This window comes from Saccopteryx leptura, chromosome 1 (assembly GCF_036850995.1).
Source record: "Saccopteryx leptura isolate mSacLep1 chromosome 1, mSacLep1_pri_phased_curated, whole genome shotgun sequence".
Taxonomy (NCBI): domain Eukaryota; kingdom Metazoa; phylum Chordata; class Mammalia; order Chiroptera; family Emballonuridae; genus Saccopteryx; species Saccopteryx leptura.
This window is the reverse complement of record NC_089503.1, coordinates 279,615,134-279,627,531: the sequence shown is the minus strand read 5'-3', so window position 1 is coordinate 279,627,531 and position 12,398 is coordinate 279,615,134. Positions and strand designations below refer to the sequence as shown.

The 12,398-nt window shown below is 40.2% G+C and overlaps 1 protein-coding gene across 2 annotated transcripts in view; it reads left to right on the top strand.

The window, feature by feature from the left end:
* Positions 1 to 12,398, top strand: part of PDE3A (phosphodiesterase 3A) — a 326,334-nt gene that overhangs the window by 156,100 nt on the left and 157,836 nt on the right. The window contains exon 1 of one of the 2 annotated variants that reach the window (XM_066354801.1): positions 4,616 to 4,637. The exons of the other annotated variant lie outside the window; for it this stretch is intronic. The gene's annotated coding sequence lies outside the window, so the exon portion shown is untranslated. Of the gene's footprint in view, positions 1 to 4,615; positions 4,638 to 12,398 lie in introns of those variants that run through there. 2 annotated transcript variants of the gene reach the window in all.

Here is a 12,398-nt window from a genome sequence, read left to right as displayed (position 1 = left end):
AAACTCACTTCCCACCACGCGAGTCTCTCCCTGCTGCAGTTCACTCCAGGGAGCTGGGCAGCCCTCTCCGCGTTTCTCCTTTTCCTACCAGTATCAGTGTGGCTTCTTCAGTGTTCCTTGGTTGAAGAGTCTTCTTAGTTTAGTCCAAAGTTGGTTTTTCCAGATGATAGTTCTTAAAATTAGTTTTTAATCCACTTTGGTTCTGGGAGGTAGATGTTGGTACGTCCACCTACTCCAGTGCCATCTTGTCTCTCTCCAGCTTTGGTATTTTAATTATGATGTGTCTTGGTGTAGGTTTCTTTGGGTTTCTCTTTAATGGAGTTCTCTGTGCTTCTTGAACTTGTGAGAGTTTCTCCTGCATTAATTTAGGGAAGTTTTCAGCTATGATATGATTGAACAAAGTCTCTATCCCTTGTTCTTTCTCTTCTTCTTCAAGAAACCCTATGTTATTGATGTTATTTCTCTTCATGTTGTCACAGAGCTCTCTTAAGAGTTTCCTCAGACTTTTTGAGTCTCTCTTCTTTTTTCTTTGCTTTCATGCCTTCATTCCACTTGTCCTCCAACTCACTGATTTGATCCTCAGCTCCATCCATCCTATTTTTAATTCCTTCCGTTGTGGTCTTCATTTCTGATATTGTATTTGTCATCTCCAATTGATTCTTTTTTAATATTTCAACATCCTTTTTTATACTTGCTATTTCTTTATTTAGGTGTTCGTAATGAGCATTCATTGTTGTTCTAAGATCCCTAAGCATTCTTACAATTATTATTTTGAACTCTGCATCTGGAAGTTTGGTTATTTCCATATCACTCAGTTCATTTTCTGGATGTTTCTCTCGTGTCTTCATTTGGATTGCACTTCTCTGTCTTCTCATTATGTCTCTGTGTTTGGGTGTTTTGTTTGTAGAGCTGGTTGAGTCCAGGCTTGGTGTTGTCTGCCTCCTGTTTTCATTTGTGTTATTTCTAGGTCTTCTTGGGTTGGCATCAGCTACTATTTGTAATCCACTTTCGAATTTGGGCCACTTTGAAGTCTTGATTTGTTTGTTTTCTTAACAGGCGATTGTCTTGTTTGCTGATCTCAGCAGGGGGATTATTAGAACTGTATCCAGGAATGCGGTAGCTGTAACCTGAGACTCTGAAGGCCTGTTCTTCAAGTTACTCTCTCTGGGGGCAGGGTGTTTTCTCAGCTTCAGTAGGGGGAGGTGTATCTCAGATCTCCATGGAGACCTGAGTTACTGCCCCTCCTCCCCATTTTTTGTTTTTAGCTGTGTCTTGTCCCACTGATTGGAGCTGGAGAGATGTCTGGAGATCTGTGACCCAGAAGCATTCAGTGTTTTGTTTTGTGGAAGGATCAGCCCCTCCCCCAGCTATGGCCATCTCCAGCACTGGATGAGTCAGCTTCTCAGGTTGTTCCCTGCATTCATCTGCCCCTCACAAACTGTCTCTCTCTCTCCTCTTTCTTTTTGGAAGACAAGCCAACCCTTTCAACACACCTCGTTCCCTGGTCGCCAGGTAAGTGAGCAGTACTGCTGTGAGCAGTATCTTCTGCTCTTTTCCTTGGAATGAGAGCCCTTCTGGGCTCTCCTTGTTCCTGCAAGCAGGGGAGATTCAGTCAGTCCCTACCAGGTTTGTTGTGGCTTCTACTTTGCTCTTTGGTTTTTGAGAGCTGTTCTTGTAGTCTAGATTTGGTTTTTCATGCTGATTGTTCATAAATTAGTTTGTAATACAGTTTAGTGGTGTGAGCTGGGAGTCTATGCGTCTGCCTACTCCGCTGCCATCCGATGTTGAGCATTTTTTCATCTGCCTATTGGCCATATTTATGTCGTCTTTGGAGAAGAGTCTATTCATTTCTTTAGTCAATTTTTTGATTGGATTGTTTATCTTCCTGGTGTTGAATTTTACAAGTTCTTTATAAATTTTGGTTATTAACCCCTTATCAGAGGTATTGTCGAATATATTCTCCCATTGTGTGGTTTGTCTTTTTATTCTGTTCATATTGTCTTTAGCTGTGCAAAAGTTTTTTAGTTTGGTATAGTCCCATTTGTTTATCCTTTCTTTATTTCACTTGCCCATGGAGATCAATCAGCAAATATGTTGCTGCAAGAAAGTTTTGAATAGCAAAGGGAGAAGATGTGATTTTTGTCTGGCTGAGGGTAACCTGGAGCAGACACGGGCTAAGGAGGTTGCACGAAGAAGAAGTGTTTGAAGGCAAGTTTTGAAAGACAAGCAGGAGCAGGCAGAGGAATGAGTTAGGAAGATAAGGATTGCTGTAGTCCAGGAACTTTACCAAGAACTTTAGAGACATTATCTCACTTTAGTTCTCTCAGGGCTCCTCCAAAAATGAGTGTCCTTTTCCTCATTTTAGTGACAGTAAAGCTAAGACTCAGAGTTTAAGGCACTTGCCCAAGGTATCTTTGTTATTCAGAGGGCCAAGCTTTGTACCTAGGTCTGTTCAACACCAAGCCATTGCACCAGAAGTCACTGGTATCAGTAATGAACAATGCAGCATGTTTGAAGAAGTCAGGTAGCACAATGCCACTGAAGCAAAGGATACAAAGAGAATTGACTAAAGAGGTAGAGCAGAGGCATGAGAGCATGAGGCATGGGCTCACAACCATCAGTGCCATGGTAACTGTATTGGCATTTTTTCTGTATGTCGTGTGGAGCCTTGGATGGCTTAGTTTTAGACTAGTGAATGACATCATGGTTTCTAAAGAAATGAAGGAGCTAAAATCAACAGAAGATTTGTGTAACTGTTTGACTTGAACTTGTGTTCGAATTGGCTTTATTATTTCCTGAATGCACAGTTGCTGGGAAGTGTTAGAGTTCTACTCCCCTGTGTTCTGGCTGTCAGCCAACATAGGAGTAAAAATTCACTATGAATAGTCAGCCAGGAGGCGTGGATTTTTAAGAAATACTTCTAATTGCTTTTTACATTCATTTTCAATGAAATGGAAAGCTTTTGCTATATTGTGATTTTTGATCATTGGTTTGTTTTAATGCATGTTTATGAAAACATAAAGTAACAAATCATCAGATACCTGATCAAGTTGCCAAATCATTTCTAGGATTTGCCCAAACTTTTATGATCCGTCTTCTACTTCCTGGCTTCATGTGTCCAGAAACATCCACCATATGCTCTCAGCCCCATTGCAGAATGAGGAATAGGGTCAGAATTAGGCAAGCAGAAATCAGAGCCAACTGTTGTTCTAAGAAATTCTAGTCTGTGTTTTCTTGGTGAGGAGTTTTCTGTTTTGTACTTGGTGACCCATGTGAGATCCATGCCACAAGGAAGTTTGATAATCTGAGACTGAGGGAGACCTTGACTCATGGTCCATCCCCTTCCCTGTCTCCCTGATGGAGCATTTTTCATGCCACCCACAGCTCAGACTAAAGCATGGCTGCTGCCTGTCATGCAGATGAGAACATGCTTTGTTCCAAGTGGAGTAGAGTGTTTTTCCTCTCCTTTTTGTTTGGTGTATTTCTTCTCCTTCTGTTTCAAATACATTCCTTGCCCAACTCCAGGCTGTCTCTCTAGGACCTTTCTCCTTTTCTTGGGCTCATAAGCATCAGACTAACCTGCAGCTATCTAGAAACAGACTGGCTGGACAGAGAGGAATGGGCAGGCACAGTTCTGAAATTTGTACCCATCACTGAGAGCCAAGCTGCATAAGAATTTATGTTAGAAAAGAGGAGTAATAACATGAATAATAGGGAAATTTTTAAAAAAAATGTCTAGCAAACCATAGATATTAGGAATGCAATCAGGCACTTCAGCTAATCATTTGGAGAAGTGAGTTTCAGTAAATCAAGTACCCCTTGTCAGTTAGTGAGCATTGAATATGTGTCCCAATCTTGATTATCAATGCATTTAATAATGGTTAGTAATATCTGGATTTCTATTGATGAATAACCCATTTTTAAAAAGAGACGTACATGTGTATTTATTGTACACTTTGTCTTAGGAATGTTTTGATAGAAAGTATTTATATTTAGAATCTGATGCCTATGGAAATGTCTACCGACTTTAAAGCAGGTTTATTCCAAAATTATTCATTCATTTGTTCAACCAGTGCTACTGAGCATCATCAAGGAGGACCAGACCAGGTGCTCCCTATGTGCTGGGGGTACAGTGGGGATCTCTTTCATGAAATGGCATGGCCTCATTCCTAATCTCATTCTTCAAGTCAGCTGGTAGGTACAGCTTTGAGAGCTGTCTCTTTTGGAAGGCTGAATGGGCCCACACTTTGAATGTGTCTTGTTTCCATTGTTTTTGTTTTGTTTTAATAAGCTTTATAAAGTTCGTGGGTTACACTCTTACACTCTCCAGGAGCTTATACTTTGTAAGGCAGTGCTTTCAAAGTGTGATTACTTGAACAGAAATGCCAGCATTATCTGGGGACTGCTATAAATGCAGATTTTTAGGCCCCACTCAGACCTACTGAATCTGAAAATGATGGTCAAGTCTATTTATCTGTCTTTTAACAGGCCTTTCTGGTGATTGGGAGGGTTTGAGAATTACTGCAAAAGAGAGATAACAAATGAATAAGGACACCCAGGAGCACAGTGCTATGAGGAAAATAAAGTAGCAAAGAAGATCGAGTGTAAAAGGGTACGCTTTTTCCCAGTGTGGTCAGGTGAGTAGCCTTTGAGGTGCTCTTTGAGACTTTACTTGAATGATGTGAGGAAGAAAACTGTGAAATGTCTGAGGCTTAGCCTTTGCAGTAATCTAGGTTAGAGAGTTTAGTCAGTTGAGGTGTGGTTGGAATTGTGATGTATTCAGAAAGTAAAGACTCTACAATTTGCTGTTGAATTAATCGGAAGTGTGGTATACACATGCAGGATGATCTAAAGTTGTCAGTCTAAGTGACTGATGGTTGGATGGCAATCCCTCATAATGAGAGAGGAAACTGCAAAATGGGCAGGGGCGGAAGAGCAGGTTTGGGGAGAAGAATAACATGTTTGGTTTGGAAAATGTTAAGTTTCAAAGTCTACTGGCCACCTACGAAGCTATATATGAGCCTGCCTTACAGGGAAAAAGTTTGGAGCTGGGCATATTAATTGGGGAGTCATCATCGTATAACTGGTATTTACAGAAATGAGCCAGAATGAGATCACTAGTGAATGAACGTACATAGAGGAAGAAAATGGTCTGATCACCTAGAGATGGTTATACCAACATTGCTGAGGGTAGAAGATGGGTAGGCAGAGATAGTAAAAAAAAAAAAAAATTATTGTATTTTTCTGAAGTGAGAAGCAGGGGAGAGACAGACTCCCGCATGTACCTGACTGGGATTCACCCAGCATGCCCACCAGGGGGCGATGCTCGGCCCATGTGGGGCACTACTTCATTGCAACGGGAGCCATTCTAGCGCCTGAGGTGGAGGCCATGGAGCAATCCTCAGCACCCAGGCCATCTTTGCTCCAGTGGAGCCTTGGCTGCAGGAGGGGAAGAGAGAGAGAGAAAAGAGAGGGGGAAGGGTAGAGAAGCAGATGGGCGCTTTTCTTGTGTGCCCAGGCTGGGAATTAAACCTGAGACTTCCACATGCTGGTCCAATGCTCTACCACTGAGCAAGCCAGCCAGGGCGAGATAGTAAAAATTGTAATGAATGCTGTATTTATTTTGAGATTTATATGTTCAAGTGGCATCATCTTTCCCCATTCCCAAGTTTAACACCTCCATTGGGTTTACCACTTTTCGTTTTTGAGTGGCCTTGGGCCGTACTGTCCCTTTTGATTTGCACGGGCAGAGCTTCTTGCCTTTCCAGCAGGTGGTTTGCCTTCACAGCCCATGGGAAATGAGTTCACCTATATAGCATGCTTTGAAAAGTGTGCTATCTAGCAACCATTATTTAAGTGTTCATAATTTTTACTGTTGTCATTATGTTGACTTTTATATTTGAGAGACTTTAATATTGCCAACCAGATGGAATTTGAAGGACTAAAAGTTGGTTTTAATATTTTAAAATAATTTTATCATTCCCTTTTCAAATCTTTCTAAGTGGAAACATCCTGATTTCTCTTGCCTTTTTTTTTTTTTTTTTTTTTTGCTATCATCTGTTTCACTTTATCACTATGTACATTCAAAATACTTTAGATGCTTCCATTGAAACAACATGGAAAATTTTTTCAGCAAAGAATCTTTTTTTTTTTTTTTTTTTTTTTTTCTTTTTCATTTTTCTGAAGCTGGAAACAGGGAGAGACAGTCAGACAGACTCCCGCATGCGCCCGACCGGGATCCACCCGGCGCACCCACCAGGGGCGGTGCTCTGCCCCCCAGGGGGCGATGCTCTGCCCATCCTGGGCGTCGCCATATTGCGACCAGAGCCACTCTAGCGCCTGAGGCAGAGGCCACAGAGCCATGCCCAGCGCCCGGGCCATCTTTGCTCCAATGGAGCCTTGGCTGCGGGAGGGGAAGAGAGAGACAGAGAGGAAAGCGCGGCGGAGGGGTGGAGAAGCAAATGGGCGCTTCTCCTATGTGCCCTGGCCGGGAATCGAACCCGGGTCCTCCGCACGCTAGGCCGACGCTCTACCGCTGAGCCAACCGGCCAGGGCAGCAAAGAATCTTTAATGTCAGAGTTACTATTTCAAAATTTAACAACAGTCACTGGCCATATAACATTTAGTCTTAGTGGAATTTTGCTATTATGTTATGTAATGTTATAGCTGACTGATTACATTTGATACAGTGAAGGTTGATATTAAAATTTGACAGACTTTGGCTCTGGATGGTTGTCTCAGTGGTAGCACATCAGCCCAGCATGTAGAAGTCCTAGGTTCGATTCCTGGTCAGAGCACACAGGAGAAGCGACCATCTGCTTCTCCACCCCTCCCCATCTGCCCTTGTCCATCTGCCCTTGTTTCTCTCTCTCTCTCTCTCTCTCTCTCTCTCTCTCCCCCTCTCCCCCTCTCCCTCTCCCCTTCTCCCTCTCCTCCTCCTGCAGCCATGGCTCAAATGGTTCCACCAAGGTGACCCTGGGCACTGAGGATGGCTCCATGGCCTCACCTCAGGGTCTAAAATGACTCCATTGCTGAGCAACGGAGCAGCAGTCCCAGATGGGCAGATCATCGCCCTTTACGGGTTTGCTGGGTAGATCCTGATTGGGGCACATGCGAGAGTCTGTCTGCCTCCTCACCTCTCACTAATTAAAAAATTTTTTTTGATAGACTTTGCTCTTACTATGTGTTTTGAGGCCTTGGGTCCTCTGCTGAGTTTACTACAGAGCACTTCTAAGAGTATGAGGGAATCAGTGATTGAAAGGAAGACAAGGGTAGAGTTGGCAAAGTAAGAAAATTGTAAAGCAAGAAAATGAGTTACTAAAAATTATTGTCTTATCAGTATTGGGAGTCAAAGAAAAAATTTCCAATTGGAGATTTTTGCTTTTTTCCTGAGTATATATAAATAAGGATTAAATATAGTATAATAGTATTTTCCAAGTAAAAGAAAATGCCTTCCTGCTGAAGGACTTTATATCAAAATTGGTGAGGCTTCAAATGCAATTATAAATTTACCCAAAAAATGTTTGAAAACTTGTAGCACCACTTTTTTTATTCTCTCTCTCAATTGGTGCAGAGATTGTCATCTGAGGTCTCCACTGTGACATTAACATCACACCTGATTACTGCTGCATGCCCTCACTGGGTTTACACAGGGAATGGGCACCTAAGTAAAAATGCCTTATCTTCTATGTAGTCGGCGCTATTTTTTCACAATGAAATTATGTTTAACCTAATGATATTTATCATTCTCAAATGGACTCTTAGTAACAACTCTATAGGTACCTGTTCGTTGACTTTTAGATTCTGTATTTTAAGACCTAGCAATATTTTCTTTTTATTGAGATTGCATTTTTTGTCTTTAAGAAAAATAACTCATTTACCAATGATTAAGTTTTTAAACTATATCCAGGATGTAAAAACTCACGGAACAACATGCTTTTCTATCAAATTTGCTAAAGAAAAACGGTGCTTTAATTAAGGCAAGTCAACATAGAAAACAATAGTAGTACAAGCAAGGAAATGTGCCTTCTAAACCTCTCGGCATCTGGTAGCAGAGATCTATGTTTCAGGAATAATCTGCTTAGTAAGTTCAAAATGAGACATGTGGTACGTGGGGCAGTGAAGAGTCAGTGAATGATATTTATTATCCATTTACTTTTTAAAAACATTTGGTGCCAGTCTTAACTGATTTTATTTCTTTTACTTGTTACATCTCATTTTATATCATTTATATTGATAAAATAGTGTTTGTAATGTTAATCTATCCAAGTCCATCAGTGAAATAAAGTATGGACTTAATAAGACCTTTACATTTTAGAACTCTTAGGAAACATTTTTTTTGTCCGTATTTTTAAACATAATGAATATAACAGCAGAAGCATAATTAAATAACTAGCTACCTGCAGTCTGAAAGGATGACTGCATCTCCTCTTTCTAAATAAGTAGAGAGTTAAACAGTTCTAATCTTATATTTGATGATAGTGTTTGTACAACCTAGTAGTTGCCCCCTTTCCTCTCTTTTTATTCCCTAATAATAAAAATACTGCTTCTGGCATTAAATGAGTACAAGATAAGTAGAAAGGCCATGAGCTTGATGTGGTTTCCTTTCTTTCTACTCTCTCCTCCCCCTCCCATCCTACATTTCTTGGCATCTTTCTGCTCTCTGTTTGTTAGAGCTCTGACTCTGACGTAAAGAACTCACAGCAAGTGACCCCTGTGGCAAACCTGTAAAACATTATACAACATGAATAAGAACTTTCTTATTAGATCTGCAGCTGGCTGAGTGCAGACATATGGCAGCAAGGATGTTTTGGAAGAAAGGCATTGCTTGACAAAGAACCCAGTCTTTTGAATAAAGGTTTACACTGGCACTCCTTGATGTTTATAATACCTGATGCCAGGGGCAAGACTTTTTTTCCCCATTATATTGTTATTTTACTCTTTAAACCCCATCATTTCATGTGTTGAGGTGGCTAAAATGTAGAAGCAGACATTTTATGTGTGTCTGTGTAACTTTAAAAAGAAAAAGAACAGTGAAACCTGCAGAACATTCTCAGGCTCTGCCTTCGTAGCTGGAAGTGCTGGATTCTCTGAGGCCCAGGCTCTAATGGAAAGTGAGGGAATTTGTAACAATGGACCAATGCTTTCTGAGCAGGATTAACAATGATGATCAAAGAGTACATGGATTTTGGAATGCCCGGGCAACTTGAATAGGGTGTTTTGGGTCATTGTTATTCTTTTTAATTGCAAGTAGTAACTCTCAATTGCTAAAATGTTAGTTTGGGAATAATTTACAAGTGAGGAAGTTGTCGAATTGATTTCCATCTGATCTGCTGTTCCTTAGTCTTTTCACTGGAGCTTTGCTTTCATTTCATCCTCTTTCTCAAACCCCAGCTACTAGTATGATGAAGAACATGGTCATGTTTTGGGATCTGAACTAGCACACTGGTGTTAAATAATATATGTAGTGAAATTTTCTGAAGGTGGCACTTGCCCCATTGCCCCAGGAGGAATGATGACACTTTGAATTACAGGCACAGGTGCAGACAAGCTACATCTATTGGCTAGCTAAGGTGTATGAAAGCTGCTGCTACTACTAGGGATATCTAGCTCCCTTTATTAGAGACTCTTTGTACCCTTGATGATATTTATAATGTTCAAAACCTTTGACGTGGGCATTTACTCTTCCTAGCCCTTATTGTCCCTATAATAGTAAAAACTTATTGCTAAGTAAAATATGCTCACTATACATACCTGATAATATTTTTATTAATATCCCCAATTGGCAGCTGAGAAAACTGAGGCAGGGAGACGTGACCTTCCCAGAACACACATCACAGCAGAGACAGGCTGAGTAGAGATTGTCGCCCTTAGCAAATATGTGCTGGCTGACACTTTTGATTTGTTAAAGTGAGTATGTCCTGAGCAGTGCCTATTTATAGAACAAACATAGTGTATGATGAGAATAGACTCAAGTTTAGAAAAATTGAAGAACATTAGAAAAGGTGTTAATAAGAATAAGAATATTGGAAGCACTTTGTTATGAGAATGATCTACCATATTTCCTGATTACTTAGGTTTTTCTGTTAAAAATTCGTGGGCAAGACAGACATGTTTGTCTTATTTTGTTGACTCCATGTATATAAAAAGAATGGAGGTCTGAAAACTGTTACAGAATCATAAACAGAATGGCTAGAAAGGTTTTAAAGATCATCTGAACTAGGAGTCCTAAATCTCTAAACCAGATCTATTAGAGGAATTTCATGGTCAATCACTATACACAACTGATTCTACTCAGGCTTTTCTAAAAAGTGTGGGAGGCAGGACAGCTCTTATCAGGATCTTTCATTCAGCAGGTGTTATCAATGCCACTCATTAAGTATATTCTGTATTTTGAGAAAATGAAAATTGCTTCATTTATAAATCATTGAGAGTCCCATTAAGTGGTCTATAGTCCCAATATGATATCTGAGAAAACTAAGACTCATATATTATTTGTTGAATTATATCACCTACCAAAAAGTTACATTGACATCCTAACCCACAGTACCTTAGAATGTGACCTCATTTGGAAATAGTGTTTTTACAAGGTTAAATCTGACTCATCTCAGTACACCCTTCTCCAGAAACTGAAAATAAGATTCAGTATATATATTATGAAATACATATTAGTACCAAGTAATAAATTCAAATATATAATTATTCAAGGATTGAATATGAGTCTACAAATAAAAACTAAAGACTTAAATAAATTTTTATAAAGAATTGGTGTTATGTGTTGATGGAAATGCAGATTGATGTAGCCACTGAGGAAAGTAGTATGTAGTTATCTCAAAAAATTAAGAATGAAACTGCCACCCTGGCTGGTTGGCTCAGTGGTAGTGTCGGCCTGGCGTGTGGAAGTCCTAGGTTTGATTTCTGGCCAGGGCACACAGGAGAAGCACCATCTGCTTCTCTACCCTTTCCCCTCTCCTTTCTCTCTCTTTGCCTCCCGCAGCCAAGGCTTCATTGGAGCAAAGTTGGCCCGGGCGGTGAGGGTGGCTTCATGGCCTCCACCTCAGGCGCTAAAAAGGCTCCAGTTGCAGCAGAGCAATGCCCCAGATAGGCCCAGCATCACCCCCTGGTGGGCATGCTGGGTGGATCCCAGTTGAGCATGTGCGGGAGTCTGTCTGACTGTCTCCCTGCTCCTAACTTCAGAAAAATACAAAAAAAAAAAAAATGAAAATGCCTTATGACCCAGCAATTCTACTCTGGGAATATATCCAAAGAAACCTAAAATACTAATTTGAAAAAATATATACACTCCTATGTTCATTGAAGTGTTATTTGCAATAGCCAAGATTTGTAAGTAGCACAAGTGTCCATCAGTAGATGAGCAGATAAAAAAAAGCTGTGGTACATTTACACAATGGTATACTACTCATCCTTAAAAAGAAGGAAATCTACCTTTTGCAACAGCATGGATGGACCTGGAGAATATTATGCTAAGTGAAATAAGCCAGTCAGAGAAAGACAAGTACCGTAGGACTTTATTCATATGTGGAATCTGATGAATAAAATGAGCTAACAAGCAAAATAGAGACAGACTCTTAGATAGAGAGCAGGCTGACAGCTTTTGGAGTTGGGGAGGCATTCTGGCTGATGGAGGTGGAAGGGTTGCACAAAAAAGAAAAGAAAAAGAAAAGTGCATGGACATGGACAAAAGTGTGGTGATTGTGGGGTGGGAGGATCACTACACTATTGTGGGTGGAGTGGGGAGTAGGAGAAGGTGGCAGAGGGAAAGAAAAACATTTTTTTTTTTACATTGAGAACATTATACTAATACAGAAAAAGCTAAGAACTATATGATTTCACACATAGGTGGGATATAAAAATGAGACTCATGGTCATAGATAAAAGTGATGTGGTTACCAGGGTGGGGGGGACGAGTAAAGAAGAACATATACAAGGTGACGGGAAATGATTTGACTCTGGGTGATGGACACACAACACAATCAACAGTTCAAATGCTATAGAAATGTTTACCTGAAACCTATGCACTCTTACTGATCAATAACACCCCATTAAATTTAATTTAAAAAAACTTTAAAAAATGCTTTCATTAAAAAAGCATTATGGAAAACCCCATTTAAAAATTCCTCCATTTCTCTTAAAGTTAAAATTATTTAGTAAATTAAAGAGAGAAATGGGCATGCCTCAATAAGCCCAACATATAAAAAAATGGAGCATCAATCGATCAAACCCTCCCCCAGGCTTTCTCATCTGTGCACATTAATTGGAATAATGCTCTGTTCATTTTAAAGAAAGGAACCGTATTCTTTTTTTTTAATTTTATTTATTCATTTCAGAGAGGAGAGAGAGAGAAAGATAGGTAAAGGGGGGAGGAGCCAGAAGCATCA